The following is an 8,918-nucleotide window of genomic DNA, read 5'->3' on the forward strand; positions in this document are numbered from 1 at the left end:
CTTCCTGTCTCCTACTTTTATTTCTGTACTCTGAAGTCAGGGCTGCCATTTAATGGCGTCCTACTCACAACTGAAATTTGTTGGTTAGCTCTTTTATTCAAAGAAGTGGCTTGAGAGCACAATGAAGGAATAACCAAATATCATCTTACATTTGAGATAGCCAATAGCACAAAAGTGAATAAATAGAGCAAATAAGTCTACAGTAGAATCAGATAATTCAGAGAAGAGAAAATTGTTTAAAATTCTGATGAGTATCTTTAGGGACATTTCAGAAGAGCTTGCTTATACAAAATAAAATTCATCTGCTAAGAAAAAAGAGTAATCAGAGTGCAAATAAGAGCAACACAGAATTTCAAAATATAAAACTATAAAATGAATAAAAAGACTAGAATAAAATAAAGAAATCTGTAAATAGAGGATAAAGACAAAGAAAGCAAAAATAAGAGAAATAGGTAAAGATTAAGAAGATTGATCCATGCTAAATTTCTAGAAATAAGACAGAGGTAATGAACTTAGGGGGAAAAATAACAATAATATTTCCAAGAGCTGAAGAAAAATTGGAATGTTCAGATTGAAAGAACCCCCTCCTCGAGTGTCCAGCAACATGAATTAGACACATTCTTATGAAATTTCAGAATGTCAAAGATAAAGAAAACATAAAATATTTTAGAGAGGAAAAACATGTTAACTACAAAACACTCACAATGAAATTGTATTAGACAATTCTTAAGAGGCAATACAGCAATGCCTTCAGATTTCTAATGGAAAATTATTAATTTTAGCATTTAAAATATTTTATATTGTGGTAATATGTGAATAACATAAAGTTTAACCATTTTAATTGTACAGTTCAGTGATATTAAGTACATTCATAGTTTATATATACTACATTTTGTTTATCTGTTTGTCCATTGATAGAGATTTGGGGTGCTTCAACCTTTTGGCTATTGTGAATAATAGTGCTATGTGCATAGGTGTACAGCTGTCCTTTCGAGGCCTTGCTTTCAGTTATTCTGGATATATATACAGAAATAGAACTGCTAGGTCATATGGTAATTCTATTTTTAACTTTTTGAGGAACCATAATACTGTTTTTATAGTGGCTGTACCATTTTACAGTCCCACCAACAGTGTACAAAGGTTCCAATTTATCCACATCCTTGCCAACAATTGTTATTTTCTGTTTTTTATAGTAGCCATTCAAACAGGTGTGATATGATATCTCATTGTGGTTTTGATTTGCATTTCCCTAACGATTAGTTGTGAGCATCTTTTCATATGCTTGTTGACCATGTGTGTATTTTCTTTGGAGAAATATCTATTCAAGTCCTTGCTCCCTTTTTAAATGGGTTTTGTTGTTGAGTTGTAAGAGCTGTTAACATCCATATTCTGGATGTTAACTACTTATCAGATATATGACTTTATTTTCTCCCATTCTGTAGGTTGCCTTTTCACTTTGCTGATTGTGTCCTTTGATGCACAGAAGATTTTAATTTCAATGTAGTCCTAGAAACTTATTTTGAACATATATATATATACACACACACATATATGTATATGTATATGTATATAAATATATATGTATATACATATACGTATATATGTATATATATATCTAAAATATCAATAATTTATGAAGGCAAAATAAAGATATTGTCAGACTGGCAAAGATCCAGATAATTTTCCATTCTGGAAATGCTTATTTGGGTTTTATTCAAGTAGCATAAAGGTGGGAAGAAGGGGCTCCTAAGAAGCAGGAGAACAATATAGGGTTGAAATAATCCCCCAGAATGCAGCAGGATACAGCGGACACATAAAGTAATACTGTGGTTAAGAAATATTATCTTAGCGACATACTAATAAAGGTGTACATCTTTCTGGACATTAAGAAAAAAAGAAAGTCTCCAGAAAATAAATATGTATAAAAAAGTCATAACTCAAATGTAAAGCAAACTAATGCATGATTTGATTTTGATCAATTGATACAGTGTAAGAGAACCAATTCAATTTTGGCAATTGGAGCAGTGGCACAGGTTTTTAGTACAAAGGTTTTGTGACATATATGTAAATGTCTTTATTGTACAGGCGTGTATCTTGATTCACAAGAAAATAAGATTTACATTAATCACAAGAGTATAGATATGTTTATTGGCTTTTGGTTACCAGAATCATTTCATAGTGAATTTGATTATATTAATGGTATAGCTGACAGAAGGCTGGGAAGTGGAGGAGAGATGAGAGGTAGAAACAAGCGTAATAGGGGCTAAATTTCTTATCCTATGTTATGAAAGTCAATATATACCATGTAAAGTACCTGCATCAATAAGTGGAGGTTTAGATACATTATAAAATGACAATGACAATCAATAGAGAAGTTAAAACTAAAAATGTAATTATTAAAAGGTGGAATGGAGAGAGGATTGTGTGCTAAAGTTTCCCATCTTCAATATTGGAAAGCTAATAAGTTGATTAGGCAAAATATAGAGAAATAAAGTTTAATTTATAACAGCCTTTTTTCAAAGTTATCCCATAAACTACTTGAATCAAAACTACTCACAATAGTTTTTTTTTTTTTAATTCAGATTCCTTGGCTACATCTTGGATCTTTTTGGAGTGAGGCCCAGTAATCTGATTTTTAAGCAAGCAGCAAGCCTTTCATGTAATTGCGTACACAGAAATTTGAGAACCATTGATTTAGAGTAATGGAAATAACCACTAGAAAAATTAAGCACAAAAACTGCCCATTACAATTGGAGATTAGGGTTGATGGTTGGCACAAAGGTGAAAAGGAGAAACATTTTAAGCTTTCCTTTAATTTCCTTCTCTAAATTTGAATATTTTATTCTCATATGTAAATATAATATTTATAACTTAAAGTGTAAGGAGAGATAGAGGTTGCCATTGTCTTTGCTGAACCCCTGCATCTCATCCCTACATTATTAGGAGACGTGGGAACCGTTTGAGAAGGGCCCAGCATATGTTCTTCAGTCCTGACTGAGTCATCTTTGGAATCTGGGTGCTCCTTATTAATGATAATATTTGTATCCCCTTAGTTACCTCTTAGTTATGCCTGTAATGTCTGGGATGGCATGCACACACAGTTCATTGCTAAAAATAAAAAAGAGAGATAGAGAAAGTTATAAAATTATAATATACACTGAATGTAGAGGCTGAGATAAAATAATGTTGTTCTCCTCTCATAAACGCCTAAGAATCCACACAAACTTACTCTTATTTCTATGGTCTTTGCCCTTTTTCTCCTCTCTCAAGGCCCTTCAATTTCTCTACCTGCCTGCCATCCCACCATGTTTTTGGTTCTAGCCTCAAGGATAACTTCAGATTTTTCCAGTCCTGCATATTTCTGAAGAAGGACTTCAACTTCTTTCTGTTCTTTAGAGCAAAACACAGGACAAATATAGATTTTTTTCAATTATTGACCTTTCATTTTTTAGTTTCTGTGTTTTACCTCACTAATACAGTTTCTGCCTCTTTACTCCATTTTATTAGAGTCCCCATCCCATCCTGTACTGTAACAATGAGAGCTGCCATGTGTTAAGTGTTGATTCTATGCCAGGTGCTGTTTCATGTACTTTAGAGGCATTATGTGAGCCATTAATCCTCACATCAGACTTATAAAGTAAAAGTATTAGATTCATCATATAGATAAGATAACTAGGTCTTAGAGGGGTTTAGTGACTTACACAAAACTACACAGCTAGAAAGTGTCAGTTGCATGCTTGGAGCTCAAGTCTATTTGTTAACAAAACCAAAGTTCTTCAACAACATTCTATCTCTATTAATCCCTATTCGGCCACCATACACTCATTATTTTCTATTTTTTTATTATAACCATCATCATGGATATTAAGTAGTTGAGTAGTCATCCCCATACCTTTAATCCCAACTCAGATTTTTTCTCATAGAGATGTATGTGGCTCAAGATGCCCACATGAAGACATTAGAGTTCCATTATTAGAGTGAGAGAGTGGGACCCTTTCCTTTGCCTTCCCAAAAGGGGAATTATAGAAATGTATCTTAGCAAATGCTCCAAATTTCAAGGGATATAGGTCTGGTGAGGTAGTTTGAGCAGAAATTTTGAATTTAAATCCCAGTTTCACTACTTATTAGGTCTGTGACCCTGAGCAAATTTTGCGAGCTACTTGAACTCCATGTACCTCATGTGAAAAGTGAGACAATACTATTATGTTTAATGTAAGATGAGCTATTGTGAGGTAAATCATGTAAAGCTCCTAGCATGATGCTTTCCAAATGGTAGTTGTTGCCTTTACTGGACTTATGATCGTCATCATTGTCATCACAGTTACCATTGCTAATTCAGCAGCAACTTTCTTTTTTAACAGCTTTATTGAGTTATAATTCACATACTATAAAATTCAATGTTTTTTTGTATATTAATATTTTAAAACTGGTGATATATAACAAAATTAGACATTTTTAACTATTTCTAATTGTATGATTCAGTAGTATTAATTACATTTACAATGTTGTGCAACCTTTGCCACTATTTCCAAAATTTTTTTATCACTCCAAACAGAAACTGAAATCATTAAGCAATAATTCCCCATTTTCCCCTTTTTCCATCCACTGCTAACCTTAATCTATTTTCTGCCTCTAAGAATTTGCCAATTCTAGATACCTCATATAAGTGGAATCTGACAGTATTTGTCCTTTTGTGTTTGGCTTATTTCACTTAGCATATTTTCATGGTTCACCCCTATTGTAGCATGTATCGGTATTTCATTACTTTTTAATGCTGAATATTCCATTGTATAGATATGCTACATTTTGTTTATTCATTTATCTGTTGATGGTTGTTTCCACCTTCTTCTCCCCCAGCTTTATTGAAATATAATAGACAATTAGTTGCTTATTTTTATAGTATAAAATTCAATGATTTTATTTTTCAATTATAGTTGGCCTACAATAATATATTAGTTTCAGTTGTACAGCATAGTGATTAGCGATCTATATAACACACGAAATGGACACCCCACTAAATCTAGTACCTTACATATTTTTTACAACATTGTTAACTATTTTCCTGATGCAACACTTTATATCTCCATGACTGTTTGGATCTATTCATTTGTACTTCTTAGCCCCTTTGCCTTTTTCACCATCCCCCCCAAAAACCCTCCTGTTTAGTAGCCCTCAAAATATTCTCTAGATCTATGAGTTTGTTTCCGTTTTTTTTGTTGTTCTTTACTTTCTTTATTTTGCTCTTTAGATTCCATATATATGTGAAATCATGTGATACTTGTCTTTCTCTATCTGATTTACTTCATTCAGCACAATACCCTCTAGACCCATCAAGACAATATCTTTTTCCATACCCTTCCATTTAGTTTCTGTGTATCTTCTAATCTGAAGTGAGTCTCTTATAGGCAGTATATATAGGGATATTGTTTTCTTATCCATTCAGCCTCCCTGTCTTTTGGTTGGAGCATTTCATTCTTTTCCATTTGAGGTACTTGTTAATTGATACATAGTTATTACCATTCTTTATGCTTTTGATACATGTTTTTTTTCTTCTTAAAGAAGTCCCTCTAACATTTCTTGTAATATGGGCTTGGTGTCGATAAATTCCTTTAGCTTATTTTTGTCTGGGAAGCTCTTTATCTGTCCTTTGGCTCTAAATGATAGCTCTGCTGGATAAAGTATTCTTGGTTGTAGATTCTGAGTTTTCATCACATTGAATATTTTGTGCCAAGCCCTTCTGTCCTGCATAGTTTTTTTTCAGAAATCAGCTGCCAGTCTTATGGGTACTCCCTTGTAGGTAACTAACTGTTTTCCTCTTGCTGCTTTTAAGATTCTCTCTTTGTATTTAACTTTTGGCATTTTAATTATGATGTGTCTTGGTGTGGGCCGCTTTGGGTTCATCTTTCCTGGGACTCTCTGAGCTTCCTTAGGCTGTATGCCTATTTCCATCGCCAGGTGAGGGAAGTTTTCCATCATTATTTCTTCAAATAGCTCTTCAACGTCTTGTTTTCTTTCAGGTACCCCTATGATATGGATATTTTTACAGTTCTTCTCCTTTAGGTACCCTATGACATGGATGTTGTTACCCTTAATTGTGTCCCATAGGCTCCTTAGATTATTATTATATTCTTGATTACTTTTTCTCGCCATTCTGATTGGGTGTCCTTAGCTTCCCCATCCTCTATATCGGTAGTTCAATCCTCTTCTTCATCCACTCTGTTGATTTCCTCTGATATACTCTTCATCTCAGACAGTGTATTCTTCATTTATGACTGGTTCCCTTTTATAACTTACATTTCCATTTTTATGTTTTTTTTATCTCTTTGTTAAAGTTCTCAATAAGTTTATCTACACTTCCCCTAAGTTCATTGAGCATCTTTATAACTAGTGTTTTGAACTCTGAACCTGTTAGGTTGCTTGACTCCATTTTTTCTTGATCTCTGTTCTGTTCTCTTTATGGTTTCTGCTTCTTTGTCTTCCCATTTTGGCTGCCTTTTTTGTGTCTGTTTCTATCTACTAAGTTGCTAAGTCTCCTGGTCTTATTACTTGGCTTTGTGTAGTAGGTGTCCAGTGTCACAGTCCAAAACTACAGGCCAAGTTTAGCTCCAGTCTGTGCCCCTCAGGGGCCACCTGTTAAAATTCAACAAGCCACAGATGCTGTGCTTATAATTGGCTCAAGAGGCCACACCAGAAACTATGGTCAGCTGCTACCAGTGTGAGTCTTGGTTCTGCTCAGCTAAGAGCACCGGACTCGCGGAGGACACAATAGGATGTGGATTGGGTGGGGCCATGAGTTGCGGGAGGTGGAGTTTCAGGGAATCATCTGGGTGGAGTGACCTCTGTTATCCACTTCGATGTTGTTTCAGCTATGGAGGCGCTGAGTCCGCACACTGAGAAGAGGGAGGGCTCAACAGAGGAACAATGGATACCACCAACACTTCTGCCTGGGAGAGAGTCTCACCTCTGGCCCTCACTCTAACAACTCAGTGTCTCCCTGTAAGTCCCTGGTGCTCCCCAAGCAGCCCACCGGGCGCTGGTGCTCAGAGTAAGCAAGTCCATCACGGGGAAAGTTCAGTCGCAGGCACCTTTAAGATTATTCTGCAGCTGCCTCTGTCCCACTCAAGCCATTCAGGACCAGGCAGCCTTGTGTCTTGCCCCCTCCTACTTCCAACTGTTGCAAGGTGATTTCTTATTTCTATCCCTAGTTATAGGGCTTCCATTCATCTAGACCCTAGGTGACTCTGCTTGCTGTTTGCTCTGTATTTCCATCACAACTTTGATGTGGTTGAAAAAGAGGATGAAGAAAGCCTCTATCATCTACACCATTTTGTTTGGTCCTCCATTTCCACCTTTTGACTATTGTTGATAATGCTGCAATGAACATTAATATAAGTATCTCTTTAAATCTCTTTCAATTCTTTTGGGTACATATCTAGGAGTGGAATTGCTGGGTCATACGGTAATTCTATATTTAGCTTTTTGAGGAACCACTAAACTGTTTTCCATAGCATCTGTACCCTTTTGCATTTTCACCAGCAATGTATTAGGGCTCCAATTTCTCTTAATTCCTCTCCCGCTTGTCTTATTTTCTTTTTCTTTTTCTTTTAATTATAACCATCATCATGTGTGTTAAGTAGTTCAACAGCAACTTTCTAATCTAGGATTCCTCATGAATGTGAGATGCAAATAAGACACTAGACAATGGAGGTGGCCATACTTTTGGATATTGTGCTTAATTCTTAGCTCTAAAAATACTGTTGGTAGAATTTTCCAATAATTTCTAGACAAATAAAAGACAGTCTTTCTGAGTCTACAAGATTCTTGGCCAGTAATTTTGTTGTCAAGAAAGTGAGTTAATCTGCAAGGTTTTCAGTAGGCTATATGTATTTGCAAGCGAATAATCACAGCAGAGAATTAAACAAGCTTTACAGATGAGGTCCAGTACAGTAACACAGTAAACATATATTTTTTAAAAAATTGACTTAAGGCACTGGTTAGAGGTTTATGGAATTGGCAACTGAAACATATGATTCCTATAGAGACAAGCTTATGATAATAGTGGCTGAAAGAACCTGAAGCAACATCAAAATGATCCACTGCATATTTATTAGAGTTTCAAATCTAGCAAAAAAATTTAATTATGTTAGTGTGATATCAGATGGAACAAAAGCTTTCTCTTATTGTCTTTTACCTTTAGGTACTCTCTGTTTGTAACACTGAGGGTTCCTGCCACTCAAAAACTAGTTTTTTGTTTTTTGAGTACCCTCTTAGGACCTAGAGAAACCAGGCTCTACCAGTCAGCTATAGGACTCTAAGCAAGACTGTGAATTTCTTTGAGTCCCAGTTTTCTCATCTGCAATACAGAATTCGTGACATCTACCTCATAATGTGATTGTGAGGATTTTATGAGTCAATATCTGTAATGTGCTTAGTATCATGTCTCAAAGATCCACTAAGTGCTCAATAATAATAAAATAACTAATGTTTATGTTTATGAACTCTTATAATGGCCCAATAAACAGTACCTATTAACATAATTTTATATGCATGGAAAATACTTGTTAAATATCTTGTTAATAGATACAGACTGTGATATTTTATAAAAGTGTAAAGCAGTAATAAATATAATGATAATATAATCAGTTATACAAACCTTAAAGTAATAATTTGTTACTATGGAGAGGAAGAAATGTTTCAGTCCAATAAGATGAGAGCCTCCCAAAGATAGAACGAATCAAATCTGGAATCCAAGCATTTTCTGGAATGCTTTTAAGCATGGACAATGACCAGTTGGTGGAAATGTGGAAAATATTTAAACATAAATGACCGCCAGATTTTCTTCCAATTCTGAGAGTCAATACTTTGTTTTCGTTTCCACTAATCCCTGATAACAACAGTGGCCTTCCCATCATTCATCA

Source organism: Pteropus alecto, unplaced genomic scaffold (genome assembly GCF_000325575.1).
Source record: "Pteropus alecto unplaced genomic scaffold, ASM32557v1 scaffold23, whole genome shotgun sequence".
Taxonomy (NCBI): Eukaryota; Metazoa; Chordata; class Mammalia; order Chiroptera; family Pteropodidae; genus Pteropus; species Pteropus alecto.